At 45.9% G+C, this 15,448-nt stretch overlaps 1 long non-coding RNA gene across 1 annotated transcript; it reads right to left on the bottom strand.

The window, feature by feature from the left end:
* Window positions 1-9,756: 9,756 nt before the first annotated feature.
* Window positions 9,757-12,313, bottom strand: LOC121831553 (uncharacterized). The gene is made up of 3 exons (XR_006075090.2): window positions 12,200-12,313; window positions 11,150-11,238; window positions 9,757-9,859 (listed from the first exon to the last, which is right to left on the bottom strand). It is a non-coding gene; the product is annotated as an uncharacterized LOC121831553 (long non-coding RNA).
* Window positions 12,314-15,448: the final 3,135 nt, after the last annotated feature.

The raw sequence follows: 15,448 nt of genomic DNA, 5'->3' as shown, positions 1-15,448 counted from the left end.
CAAACACAAGCTGTCCAAAGCGTCTTGCCAGGGATGGGGGTGGATCCAGGGGACTCTTCCCAGGAGGTTCCCTGGGCCCTTCTCTGCGACTTACTGGAGGACACAGGGGGGAGATCCTGGACTGGGCTGCAGGCAGGAGGAGGTGACCCAGAGAAAACAGTGTTCTTCTGGGTGCTGTTCCCGACATCTACACCAAGGAAGGAAGGGGCGGCAGGAGGGTTCCAGCAGATGTTCTGCCCTCTGGAAACATGTCAGAGGTCCAGACCTGCACTGAGGAGACTCTGTGCTTTAACAGAGAGACTGAGTCTCACCCAGCTAAGCCTGGTAGGGGCCTGAGTTGACCCTTTGGGTGGGGGCTCATATGCCTGTTAAGGAGACACAGGATGCTCTAGTGCCAGGCCAGGACTCAGCCCAAGAGTCCCACTGAGTGTGGACTAGGAGGACCCCCCAATCATGGCCAAGCTGCTCCCTCAGTTGAGGTGTTCTCTTCCCAGGTGATACTAGTTTGTGCCAAGTTTACAAAAACTAACCAGTACAACAGCCGACTCATCTGGCTTCTGCTTCTGTCCTCCACCAGCCCAATGACACCCTGGTGCTCACATCAGACCCAGTGTTCAGGTAACACTGCTCCTGGTCACCCACCCCACAGGCCTGAGTTCTAGATCCCAGGGGCGGCCTGGCCCACCCTCGTCTGCTGCTGATCCCTCCTCTGAATCTGTATGCCCCAGACAATTTTTGTTTTCCTTTGAAGACTGTTTTATTTTACAGCCCTGACTGCCTTAGAACTTACTCTGTTCACATCCCCAGCTGCCCCCAAAGTTTTGTACTTTTGTATTTCTACCCTGCTAATGCTCCCAACCAAACCCAGTAAACACTTTGCCAACTCTCCAACTTTGGCTGGATCTTCCCTTGCTCCACCTGTAGCCGGCCGTATTCTGCCAGAGCAGGCCCAGCTCTGAGTCCCAGCCTGGGGTTGGGCTCCTGTTTCAGTCTGGACCCTGGACTGCCACGTCCACTCCTAGGCCTTGCTAGCATGGCACCTCTGAGTTTAGGCCGTACCTCCATCTGCCTGAGCCACACCCTTCCTGGGGCTACCTCCTCATCTACCCTGACCAGTCCGGTTCCAACTGCTGCCTACAGACCAGTCCACGCTACATGGCTGCCACCCAGAGGCCACTCTGGTAGTTACAGACTGTCCTTAAATTTAGGCGGCGTCAGCGCCTGCTGCCCAGACATCCAGGCTTCACATACTTGGCCTCCATGTAGGTGTAAAGTGTGGACCCCAGGGATTGGCCTCAGCCCTCCCCATCCAGCTCTGACACAGCCACGAAACGTAATTAAAGGGTTGTTGAGTCAGGGAGGAAGGAAGCAGTCACCCAGACGGCTCAGCGGTTAGCTCCGGGTGCTCAAGAGGACCAGGATTCTGTTCCCAGCACCCACTGTTACAGGAACCCGTAACTCCGGTTCCAGGGGGTCTGATGCCTTCTTCTGGCCTCTGTGCACCAGGCATTGCAAGTGGTGCACAGACATACTCAGACAAAACACCCAGACACGTAAAATTGAATAAAAGGGAAAAGGTTTTGTTGTTGTTGGGTTTTGTTTTGTTTGAGACAGGGTTTCTGTGTAGCCCTGGCTGTCCTGAAACTCACTCTGTAGGCCATCTTGAACTCAGAGATCCACCTGCCTCTGTCTCTCAAGTACTGGGATTAAAGACATGGGCCACCACCACCTGGCTCCTAGTTTCTTAACATAGGGTACCATTGTATAGCACAGGATGGCTTAGATCTTCCTGCCTCCACCCCTCAGTACTAGGATTGCAGGTGTGTACCCCCTAACCAGGCTACTGCAGTCAATTGTAGAACTTTTCATCTCTCCAGGAAAGAACTTCCACCCTGCAGCTGCCAACCTCCTGCCTCACACCTTCTCCAGCCTTAAGCAACACTTGCCTGGGATATTCTCTGTAGTGTTCTTAGCATGTTGTTGTGGGGTAATCATTCTGTACACTGTGAAGATGTGTCTCTACCAAGGCATCTTCTGATTGGTTTAATAAAGAGCTCAATGGTCAATAGCTAGGCAGGAGAGGTTAGGCGGGACTTCTAGGCAGAGATAGGAACTCTGGGAAGAATCTGAGAGGTTGGAATTTGCCAATGAGACACAGAGAAAGTCAGATGTACAGTATGGAGGAGAGATGAGCCACGTGGCAGAATGTAGATTATATTAAACAGGTTAATTTAAGTTTTAAGAGCTAGTTGGGAACAAGACTAAGCTAAGGCCAAGCATTCATAATTAATAAGAGGTCTCGATCTTTGCGAAGATGGCGGAGACAAGCAGACGCAGGTAGGCCTGTGGCAGCGGCCCACAGAGGTAGACCGGCCTGGCGGCAGCAGCCAACAGGGACATTTAGGCCTGGCAGCAGCTGGTGGAGACATTCAGGCCCAGCGGCGGCCCACAGAGGTGGACAGGCCTTGCGGCAGAGATAAGCAGATGGAGGTGGACAGGCCAGGCGGTGGCAGCCGACAGAGACATTCAGGCCTGGCGGCCCACAGAAGTAGACAAGCCACGAGGCAGAGACAGGTGGACGCAGGTCAGCGACCCGCGGAGGTGGACGGGCCCGGTGGCAGCGGCCGACAGGGACATACAGGCCCAGCGGCAACCGGCAGAGACATACAGGCCCGGTGGCAGCCCACAGAGGTGGATGGGCCCGGCAGCAGTGACAAGCAGAGGTAGGTAGGCCCGCGGTGGCAGCCCGCAGAGGCATACAGGCCCCCTGGCCGCCCGCAGGGGCAGACGGACCCAGCGGCAGCTGACAGGGACATACAGGCCCGGCAGCAGAGACAAGTGGACTCAGGTGGGCCTGTGGCGGCGGGCCACAGGGGTGGACAGGCCCGGGGACGGAGAGGGGCGGACACAACTTGGAACGGGGACGCCCCTAGCCCCAACACCTGGGGAAGAGGCTATCTCCGTGGGTCGGAACCAGGGCGAGTCTGGGCACTCCGTCTGGGGACAACCCAGGGCCCAACTGCTGATCCTGTGAAACCCAACAACTTGGAGGTGTTGGTGAGACTACCCTGCTCAGCTGAAACCCATCTGGGAGAGGATTCAGATGCCTACAGTTTGAAGTCTGAAGAAACAAGATCAGCTGAGGAGTTGACAAATGAACAAAACGTGACCTGGGAACACAGAAGAAGGCGCTACCCAGACACCAAACCAGATCACCAGAATCATAAGTATATAATTCACCGACTGAAATCAGCTGTCCCTGAAGAAACAGCCCAATAGCACCAATTTAACCAAGAACCCCTACTAAACCAAGACTAAAAATTAGAACAAGAGAGGCACTCTCAGACACAGACACCACCTGCACCGCACAGAGGAAAAGATGAGTAGACGCCAGTGCAAAAATACAGGCAACAACATAAAGACCTATATGGCAACATCAGAACCTAGTGATTCTACACCTGCAAGACTTAAACATACCATGACAGAAGAAACAGAAGAGATCAACCCTAAAAATGACTTTAAGAAGATGATAGAGGCCCTTAAAGAAGAAATAAAACATTCCCTCAATGAGGAAATAAAAACTTTCCTTAAAGAGGAAATGAAAAACTACCTTAATGAGGAAATAAAAACTTTCCTTAAAGAGGAAATGAAAAACTCTCTTAAAGAGGAAATAAAAACTTCCCTTAAAGAGGAAATGAAAAACTCCATTAAAGAGGAAATAAAAAACTCCCTTAAAGAAATGGAAGAAAAAACAAACAAAAAATGGGAAGAAATCAAATCAAGCCAAGAAAAAGCAATTAAACAGATGAAAGAAACATTCCAAGATCTGAAAAATGAATTTGAGACAATAAAGAAAACACATGCTGAAGGAATGCTGGAAATAGAAATCCTGACTAAATGAACAGGAACTACAGAAACAAGCATAACCAACCGATTGAAAGAAATGGAACAGAGAATCTCTGACACTGAAGACACGATAGAGAAAATAGATTCGTCAGTCAAAGAAAACACTAAAGACAAAAAAGTCGTAACACAAAACGTCCAGGAAATTTGGGACACCATGAAAAGACCAAACCTAAGAATAATAGGGATAGAAGAAGGAGAAGAATACCAACTCAAAGGCACAGAAAATATATTCAACAAAATCATAGAAGAAAACTTTCCTAACCTAAAGAAAGAAATACCTATGAAGATACAAGAAGCTTCAGAACACCGAATAGGCTGGATCCAAAAAAAAGTCCCCTCGCCACATAATAATCAAAACACTAAACACACAGAACAAAGAAAAAATATTAAGAGCCACAAAGGAAAAAGACCAAGTAACATATAAAGGTAAACCCATCAGAATAACACCAGACTACTCAATAGAGACTATGAAAGCTAGAAGATCATGGACAAATCTCATGCAGACACTAAGAGACCACGGATGCCAACCCAGACTATTATACCCAGCAAAACTCTTAATCACCATAGGCGGAATAAACAAAATATTCCAGGATAAAACCAGATTTAATCAATACCTGTCTACAAACCCAGCCCTACAGAAAGCACTAGAAGGGAAAATTCAACCCAAAGAAGCTAAACACATCCATGAAAAATCAAGCAATAGATAATCCCACACCAACAACTTGGAATTGACTGGGAGGCCAAAGATTTAAAAAGCAGAAGATTCTCTCAAGACACAAGTTGTGTGATAATAGTGTGTTTTGTGTGTGTGAATGAGAATTTGTAAATGTTGAATTCTAGGCTTCAACAATCATTGTCAGTGCAGATCAAGCTGCAAGTATTTATGTTTTAAAACTTAAATTATAAAGCTAGTTACGTCTTTCTAACAACTAGTTTTAATGTTTATGAGCATATTTTACCTACATTACCTTTTCAGGATGTTGAGAAAGATGCATCACAAGCACAGGCTGGAGGCTGGGGGCTAGATGGTTTTGAGGAAGAGGTCTTGGTGGACTCTTTCATAGAACAAAGGGAAGCAATGCCTTCTGGGAAATGAGCTAAGTTTTAATCTAGTCTTTAAGATTAGAAGTCAAAAACAAAAATATTAAGGAAAGGAAAACCTATTTGATCTTTGAAGTATTGTTATGTGGAATTGAGTGGGACTTTTGAGGCCTTTCTTCCAGAAAACAAGGACTTGGTTGTCAGGCCTATATTAGGCCTAAACCTTGGTGCCATGTAGTTGTACTTAAATCATTTCAATGGAAAGTGTCTTAGTGATTGGAACTTCTAGTGCAGTTTGGAGTTCTTCCATTTGAAAAATGTGATATTTGCATGGGATTGTTTGAATCTTGTTTTCTAGTCCCTCCCCATCACCACCCTCATAGTCTGAAGGTAGATTTTTCACTTGATAAAGGAACAAAAAAAGTGAACATCTTGTTTGTAAATAGGTATCTAGTAACTAGTGGTAAACTTGAAATGGTAGAATTCTTTAAAGCCTAATTCTAGGTAGCCTTAAGAAAATGTATCTTAATTATTTCTGAACCTGTATTCACCTTGTTTTTTTCAAATATCTTAAGTTATATTTTCTTTTTCAGAGCTGCTTCTTATTTGGGGCTACTTTTTTTTTTTAATTGAGGCGTAATTCATAAAAGGGTATATTGTTTTGATGAGACTTTTTACAACTGTGGCTGGATGTTTTTCTTTAGTCTTCCAAGAAGGGCCATTTTACTTTTTTAGAGTTACTTTTTAAAGTCATGAGGTCAACAACTTGGACTACTATGCATGTAAGTGCTAATGCAAATTAAAGCTCAAGTTGACCTCCAGCAGCAGTTCATTCTATGTTGACAGTGAGAGAACACTTTGCCTGTTAGGATACTGTTACTCATGGACTGAAATGCTGAAGAAACCCCTCCCCCTATTTTGTTTTTTGCAAAAATCAAGGTATATTCTAGGGTTTCCTGGTTGACCTCAACAGATAAACTGAGATGATAGTCTTAGTTCAGAAATGATCTGAATGTAGATTTACAGTCTACGTGTACAGCTGGCTAAGTGAGATCGCTTTCACAGTTCTGCATGTATCCCATCGGCTCCCCATTAGTCACTGAACTCTTAAAACTGGTATTGTAACATTATCACAATGTTTTGCGCCAATTTTATAAACTTGACAGTGCAATATGTGTTCCTTTTCTGAGGCAAACCAAAGGTATATTTCTCAAGGTTCTGCTGCTATCAGCAGCGTTGATGGAGGATTTTTTTATACATTTGTAATAGATAGAAATAAACCAGAAAAAAAGAAGAAAAAAAAAGTGGTGGAGGAAAAGGTGAACACTGCAAGAATACTCAAAAGGGCTGAGAGTTGCAAACACCAAGAATGGCTTTGCATAGTAAATGGAATAGAACAGCTCTGAACTATAGCTTACTTTTCCTGGTTTGGTCTGACAGAATGATTGAATGCTTTTGTACAAAAATCAGAGCCTTAAAAACAAGGATTTGGTGAGATTGTAAAATGGTGTGCCACTTTGGCAAAACAGTTTGGTGGTTGGTCAAAATGCAAAACATTGTTACTCTGTTACTCAACAATTCTACCCTTAGGAATATATCCTCAAACTACTGAAAATGTGCACCTATGAAACATGTACATGAAGGTTTACAGCAGTGTGTTGCTAATAATAAAAAAGTTGTTATTATATTGAGTTATTATACTCAAATAGCTATCAAATACTGGAGAGAAATAAAATGTGGCTTATTCATACAATAGAATATTATTAAGACATAAAAATGAATGAGAAACTGACAGATTAAATGACTTTGGTGAACCTTCATAATTTCATTTGTAGATCTTTCCATTTCTAATTTATAAATACATTTGAGGTTATAAATTATAAATGTACTGCCTCCTGTCAACATTGTATACTTTTATTTGATGATTTCTGTGTCAAACATTATATGGAAATGTTTCCAAGTATTTTCTGTATTAACTGTGAATGAATAGAACAAAATAAATTGCCTGTGATGGGAAAAAAAAAATAAGAGGTCTCCATGTCATTATTCGGGAGCTGGTGGTCTAAAGAGAGTCAGTGTGTGGACCTGCAAGTGGCATCACACATGTGTCCTGTGTCTGGCTTCTTGTGCACAATGTCCACACTGTTTATGCGTGTTGTGGCAGGTGGCAGGGCCCACTTCTTTCTAAGACTGGGGTTGAATGTGGGGAAACCCAGCCTCATACACATGAAACCCTGCGTTCAAGCCTCACTACTGAGCCAGGTGTAGCGGCACCTGCTTGTAATTCCAGCACTCCGGAGGCAGAGGCAGGAGGATCAACCAAGCCTGGTTACATAGTAATCTGGTCTACATAGTAAGACCCTGTCTCAAAAAAAAGCAAACCACAATATTGGGAGGAAATCAGTAGTGTGGCTGGGGAGCTAGGGCTGTTGGGAGAGGGCTTGTCTGCAAGCAGAGGATCTGAGTGTGGGTCCCTAGCACCTGTGTGTGTAGCTGAGCGTGGTGACACACATCTGAACCCCCAGTGCTATGGAGGCAGACAGGAGGCTATCCTCAGTGCCTTTGCTGGCCAATCAGTCTATTGATTCAGCAATTTCGAAAGAGACTGTCCAAAAAATAAGGTGGAAACCCAAGACCAATTAAGGAAGACAGCTGAAATTTACTTCTGGAATCCATGAATGTTCTATCTATCTATCTATCTATCTATCTATCTATCTATCTATCTATCTTTCTATCTCTCTCTCTCTCTCTCTCTCTCTCTCTCTCTCTCTCTCACACACACACACACACACACACACACACAGCTGGATTATAGTTGGTGGCATGCACGTGCTACACTATTTATTCATTCATCTGTTATGACTACTCACTCATGTACGAGTGGAACTGTGGGTGTTCCCACATACATATTAAATTAAATAAATAAATCTAAGGCCAAAATTAAAAAAAAAAATCTGGTCAGATCATGCCATTAACCCCAGCAGCACTCAGGAGGCAGAAACAGATGGATCTCTGAGTCCGAGGCCAGCCAGAGCTACAAAACAGAGAGACCCTGCCTCAAAACAAACAAATAAAAAGAGACCAGCATCATTGAGGTCATAAATCTGTGAGTACTTCCTTAGGGCAAGCACACAAAAGCTGAGGTCTAGAGCAGGTGGAGGTTGTACCTCATGCTGACAGCCAAACTTGGTCATGTAAAAGATTTTCCCAAGTAATATTGTTTTCTAAGACAGGGTCTTACCATGTAGTTCTGGCTAGCCTGAAACTTGTCGATACTAGATCAAGATGGCCTTGAACTCACAGAGATCCAGCCACCACTGACTCCCAAGTGCCTCCTCCCGAGTGCCCCATGGCATTGGTTCTGAAGATATGGTCATGGAGAGCAGCTGAGGCTTGGCACCATGAGAGGTCAGGTGAGGTCTCAGTTGCAGTGGAAACCCAAGCATTTTTGAGATGCTAGTGCCATGGATGACCATTAAGGACATCAGCAGCTGTCGAGTTGGCCTGAGCCTAGGAGACAAACTCTGTGTGCTTTGAAAACCCCAGGTCACCATAATATTAGCCTGTAGGTAAGTCTGTGGGGAATTTTTTTTAGTGATTGATGGGGGTGGGGGCACAGCCCATTGTTGGTGGTGCCCCACCCAATTAACGGGGTGTATAAAAAGCAGACTGAGCAAACTGTAGAGAGCATTCCAATAAACACCTTGCTCTATGGCCTCTGCCTCAGTCCTGCCTCCAGGTTCCTGACTTTCCTCAGAGACAGAACATGAACTGAGAGTTGTCAGCTGAAATAAACTCTTTCCTCCCGGAGTTGCTTTTGCTCATGGTGTCTTTGAAGGTGGTAGAAACCGTGACTAAGACAGATGCTGAGTCCCTGTATTCCACAGCTCCATATCACCAGGCTGACACTAACCAGGAACCGGGGCCAGTGGCTACAGCCAGATCCCCCAGTGGCCTCTCCTACACACTGCCTTAGGCTGTCACCTAGTCCAGGCTGGTTTCCAATCCACCAATGAGCGTTAGACTCCTAATCCTCTTGCTTCCAGCTCTAGGTTAGGGATTACAGGCAAACACCACACCTAGCTCCAGGCCACAGCAGGAGGAGGAGGAAGTGCCCTCTGCCCTAATCCTCTTGCTAGGGTGTGGTTGTTTTCCTGTGTTTCGACTCCCTGACTCCCCTACACAGACATAACTGAAATCACAGCCACTTTTCTTCCTTCCTGCTTTCTTGTTCTTTCTCTACCTACAGAGCAAGCTGTTTCATTCGGCAAATCCTTGCATGCAGCTGGAATCTAAGTGAAACCAGTTAAGGGCAGCAGGTTGTCTAGGCTTGACCTTTGACAGCTTCAAGTGACGGCAAAGGGCAGACTGGGTCGCTACAATTCACCTCTTGTCACCTGGGAAGGACCGTGACGGAGGTGAAGAGGGAAAAGGACCAGAAGGGGGCGGTGGTAGTCTGAATCAACAGCAGATGGAACTGAGGACAGCCAAGGACAGACCCAAGTTTCCTGTCAGCTCAAGAGGGGGACAGGCATTTATAGGGACCACAGAGGAAACTGGCCAAGGTGGGAACAGTTAGGGAGCAAAGACCCTAAGTGAAGACCAGAAGCCCCTGAAAAGGACTTCCTGCCGGGGAAGTTCTTCACCGGAGGCAGGAGAGGCATCTCCAAAGGTCTAAGGGCAATGCAGAGACTGTCTCACAGTTCAAAAGGGACCCTGAGGACTGGAGAGGTGGCTCAGTGGTTAAGGGCACCTGCTGCTCTCCCAGCGAATCTGGGCTCAGTTCCTGGCACCCACATGGCTACTCACCACTGTCTGTAACTCCAGTCCTGCAGGATTCAACCCGTTTTCTGGCCTCCACGGGCACCAGGCATGCACATGGTACATAGATAGACATATGTAGGCAAAACACCTGAGTACACATAAAATAAATAAACTTAAGGAAAAAAGGAGAGGTCAGGCACAGTGGCGCAAGCCTTTAATCCCAGGGTTTGGGAGGCAGAGACAGGTGGATCTCTGTAAGTTCAAGTTCAGCCTGGTCTATGTAGTGAGTTCCAGGTCAGTTAGGGATACATAGGAGAGACCCAAAAGAAACTCAGGACAAATGGCTACCTGTGGTGTCTAGTACTAAAGCACATGCTGAACCCCAGGCTCTCAGAATCACAAGTACCTGTTACAGAACCCATGCTGGCATTCTGGCCATTCTCAGCTCTCCCCAGGCTGCCCCCTCCCGCCCCAAGCTTCTCCAGTCGTGGGCTTCCCTCCTCCAGCTTCTCATTCCTACTTAACCCTGACACTCTGGCCGACGCTGTCTTGGCCCCTCTCTCTTCCCCTCTTTCTTGGTCTCCTTTGCCCGAACTCTCGGCCCCCTCTCTGGCTCTGCTCACCCATCCTGTCATGACCAGGTCCAGGCTGCTGGCTATGTTCGGTCCACTACCTTCTCTCCCTCTGGACTCTTCCAGGTGCCTCTGGCGGTACTCTCACTCATATCTACTATAAAAGCATTCCAACCTCAACCATACCTTGGAGCAATCAACGAGTTTATACAAAAAAAAAAAAAAAAAAAAAAAAAGAAAAGAAAAAGGAAGCTGCATTATTTTGTTTTGTTGTTAGACAGGTTCTCTTGTAAAACCTTGTCCTTGAAAAGAATTACCCCCTGAGACTGAAAAGACCCTGGTTAAACCAAAGCACAAGTGAGAAAATAAACTCTTCAGCCTGTGCACAGTCCTCTCATGCTCCTCACTGAAGGGACACTGGAGAGGGCTGGGGCTGGCCCAGTCGGGTTCCAGGGCCACAGGCTTCCAGGAGAGAGCACCCAGCCTTTCCTAAAACAACTTACCAAGAAAGAACAGGTCAAGCTGGGCAGTGGTGGTGTGCAGCTTTAATCCCAGCACTAGGGAGGCAGAAGCAGGTGGATCTTTGTGAGTTCGAGGACAACCTGGTCTACAGAGCGAGATCCAGGACAGCCAGAGCTACACAGAGAGACTGTGGTAGAAGGGAGGAAGGAAGGAAGGAAGGAAGGAAGGAGGGAGGGAGGGAGGGAGGGAGGGAGGGAGGGAAGGAAGGAAGGAAGGAAGGAAGGGAGGAAGGAAGGAAGGAAGGAAGGAAGGAAGGAAGGGCAGATGGAAGCATTCTCAAGTGGAACCTGGTAGGGTGACTCAATGAAGACCACCCAAGTCATTTCTGTAAGAGGCTCTCATACCTTAGTAGGCCTCCAGGCCTTAGCACAACTGACTCCATTATGGAAGTACCACCAGGCCATAAAACTCAGCACACAGACAGCTCCATTTGCTAAAACAAAAACAAAGACCTAATCTTAATGTAAAAAGATGAGTGGAGGTGGACACAGGGAGGTGCCGCAGAGCTGGGCACTATGACTTTCACTTAGGGAGTTGCAGGGATCATAGCTCAAATTGATGATTAGGAGAAACAGTTGAGTCCCGGGAGCCAGGCTGGCTCAAATTCCTTTAATCTTAATGTTAAAAGGCACAGTCACAGGTTTGGGTGTGCATGATTAGCTGAAACAAAGCCTTATAATAACTTAAGGTAAAATCAGATGTTTTGATAATAGCCTTAAGATGAAAAACTCCAGAAAACAATCTAATGTTCACAGGGACACATAGCTGAGGTCAATACAGAGCAGCCCAACTGTTACTAGCTGATGTATTTTCATGTTAGGGGTGGTTGATGATCAAAGGTGATGATTAATCCCTTGTACCCATTTCTGCCTTCAATCTCCTCATATAAAAAATTACTGATGAGTGGGATCCTAAGGATCTAGAATACAGCTGACTTTTTTATGCATGAAAGTTTAGGTTTTTGATTCCTTTAAGATTTCTCAAGATAAATAGTAAAGTGATTGATTCTTTCTTTGTAACCTCAATGTACAGCCTGCCAACAAGAGTTGGCTGTGAAAAAAATACATGTTTTTACCTGTACTCTGTAGGAATTTAGCAGAATCACTGTATAGGACAAATATTAGAATGAACAGCTGTTTTTTGGAAGTACCTTGACCTTGAATAATCCTTGTGGAAGACAATGATTATTTTACTGAAGGGGTTTTGCATCTCTCCCATGACTTCCATCACAAGATGTCTCAGGCACATCTTGTGTTATTGTGTGTTGCACACAATACATAATAAAGGACTAGAGTCACGGAGGCATGTGATGCTCTCCTTCAGTAAGACATGTGAATTAAGATTAGGGAACCTTAGTATGAGGAAATACATTGTGTAACAACCAATAAATACACCTTTTTACAGCTGTTCGGGGGTCCAGTCCAGTCCAGTCCAGTCCATCAGAAGAGTCTGGACCTTCCCATTGTCACGTAGGCTTTAAAATTTCATCTTGGAGTGCCTTCTTTCTTCAGTCGACAATGAAAGAACATAGAAAGAACACAGAATAGAGAATAAAGAAGGAAATCTTCAAGAGAGAGTGTGAGTGTCTTTTTCCCTAACCCCCTCAGATAGAAAAGTCTAGTACATGCCAACAAGGTGGATTTCCCTCTGAGCCCTGAGCTGCTGGAGGCTGGTCCCCCAGACAGCGATAAAAGACTAATAGAGACTATTGGCTTAAATCTGTGTCCGAATAGTCTTCTTTGATGCATACCCCAAAGATTTCCAGGAGGCCATGTAGACCTTCTCCATCCTGCAAAACCTCTTAAGGCCTGAGGTGACTTCACTGAAGAAGACTCCAGATCAGGCTCCACCAGAGAAGGCCATGGTGGCATGCCAGGGTCTATCTGCAAAGAACACAGAAGTTCTAGGACCATGAGAGTGGGAAAGAGAAAAGTGCTAATGGCCCAGGAAGTGTCCTAGAAGGGTGTGGTGTGAGCTAATCATGAAGAGAAAGGAGGGACAGACCTGGAACCTCTGCTGTGTGGGTCACCTCCTCTAGACATGGGGAAGAGGTCAGATATGGTGGAGGGGACATGACCCAAGGAGTCAGTACCATACCCGCTCCTTCCTGATCTTCCTTTCATCCAGTTATGACAAGCAGAAAGGTGGGAAGGGGACAAAGGAGGCTGCAGAAGCAAAGGAACCCACAGGGCTCGCCTTCCCAAGGCGTTCACATTTCTTGGGAATTAATTTCTCTTGTGCAAAATACTTTTCTGAAGAACACGGTTTTCTCCTACCTCATCTGTTTTTCATTTCTCCTTTTAATTCTAGTGTGATGAAGGAAATTCCTAGGAACCAGCATGGTGGCTGCTACCTGGGGAGAAGTGAGGAAGAGCCACCCCATTCCAAGGAAACCCTTCCGTGACACTGCCGTGAGTTGATGGCACGGACCTGGGTGTGGTCTGAGAGGAAGAAGATCGCCTGAGCTCCCACAGAACCTTCTGGAATGGTCTGCTGGTCTCAGTAAGAGCTGATCCTGGGAAGCAGCAAAAGGTGCGGCACTCTGCTGGGTGTGGTGGTCCGCACCTTTGATTCCAGCACTTGAGAAGTTCAGCACTTGGCAGGTGAGTCTCTGTGAGTTTGAGGCTAGCCTGCTCCACATAATGAGTTCTAGGACAGCCAGGGATGCAGAGACGGACCTTGTTTCCAAAAACAAACCACGACAAGGGCCGGTGAAATGGCTGGATCAGCAGGTAAAGCTGTCTGCCATCAAGCCTGGGACCTGAGTTCAATTCTTGGGGCCCACATGGTAGGAGGAGAGAACACACTCATGAAATTTATCCTCTGACCTCAGTCACCCATCCTTCCCACCACCATGCACAATAAATAATAAAAAAGATTAAAAATTAAAGAAGGGGGCTGGAGAGATGGCTCAGAAGTTAAGAGCACCGACTGTTCTTCCAGAGGTCCTGAGTTCAATTCCCAGCAACCACATGATGGCTCACAACCATCTGTACTGAGATCTGGCTCCCTCTTCTGGTGTGCAGGGAGAACAATGTATACATAATAAATAAATAAATAAATAAATAAACAAATAAATAAATTTTAAAAAATTAAAGAAGGGTCTGGAGAGATAGCTCAACAATTATGAGCAAGGACTGCTCTTGCATAGGACCTGAGTTCTAGCACCCACATCAGACAGCTTACAACTACCTGTAACTCCAGCTCCAGGGGGTCAGCTGCCCGAGGGCACCTGCACTCATGTGCACACACACACACACACACACACACACACACACACACACACACGAGAGAGAGAGAGAGAGAGAGAGAGAGAGAGAGAGAGAGAGAGAGAGAGAGAGAGAGAGAGCTTAAAACTGAAATATTTAGGGGCTGGAGAGATGGCTCAGAGGTTAAGAGCACTGACTGCTCCTCCAGAGGTCCTGAGTTCAATTCCCAGCAACCACATGGTGGCTCACAACCATCTGTAACAAGATCTGGTGCCTTCTTCTGGCCTGCAATCATACATGCTGTATACATAATAAATAAATAAATCTTTAAAAAAAAAAAAAAACTGAAATATTTAAAATGATAATAAAATTAAAACCTGTGGAGATTGCTCAGCAGTTGTTGCTAAAATTCCTTCTCTGGGGAAGACACGAACAACATTCATTCAACAACAAACCAGGGACGATTCTGTCAAAGTTCACTTGGAGGGACCAGTGGGTTTATTGGCTTCCTTGTAGAGTGTAGGTGAAGGGTTACTGACGGGAGCGTGGGTGTTCCTCCCTCTAAGCAGCCATATGAAGTCCCTCTCTTTTAGTCTCCCCTGGTCTATGTATTAGCCTCTCCCTGAGGCCTCAGGTAATTAAGGCATCATGGCATCAGGTGCTAGGGAGGTGCTACTCGGATGAGGGTCTCATGACCTTCCCTGACCCTCTGTGGATGTAAATGGTCAGTAAGTCCAGTTGGGATATTTTTGCAAAGTGGGGACACAGCTGAATTCCTAAAACAGTAGTTGTTTGGCTTGGAGGACAGTCACAACAGTTAATAGTACACACTGCTCTTCCAGAGGACCCCAGTTCCATATCAGGCCACTCACTCCACAGGAACCCAATATACTCTTTTTGCTTCTGCAGGAACTACATACATGTGTGTACACACACAAAGAAACACACAAACACGCTGGGCGGCGGTGGCGCATGCCTTTAATCCCAGCACTCGGGAGGCAGAGCCAGGAGGATCTCTATGAGTTCAAGGCCAGCCTGGTCTACAGAGTGAGTTCCAGGACAACCTGGGCTACACAGTGAAACCCTGTCTCGAAAAACCTAAATAAATAAACATACAAAAATAAAAAGAATAAAATGAAAACACTGCATGTTTGCCTATGTACCACATGCACATCTAGTGCCCAAGGAAGCCAGAGGGTGTTAGATCTCCAGAACTCTAGTTACAAATCATTGTGAGCTGCCATGTGGGTGCTGGGAACTGAACCTGAGTCCTCTGCAAAAGCAGCCTGTGCTCTTAACCACTGATCTCTGTCTCTCCAACTCCAACAAAACAAATCTTAAAAAAAAAAAAAATTAAGACCTTATTGGTAACACTGGTTGAAGTGCTGGTACATGCCTGTAATCCCAAAGCATGGGGCCTGAGGCAGGAGGATC

The sequence above is a fragment of the Peromyscus maniculatus genome, chromosome 8 (assembly GCF_049852395.1).
Source record: "Peromyscus maniculatus bairdii isolate BWxNUB_F1_BW_parent chromosome 8, HU_Pman_BW_mat_3.1, whole genome shotgun sequence".
In the NCBI taxonomy this organism is placed as follows: Eukaryota; Metazoa; Chordata; class Mammalia; order Rodentia; family Cricetidae; genus Peromyscus; species Peromyscus maniculatus.
This window is presented reverse-complemented; position numbering and strand designations above follow the sequence as displayed.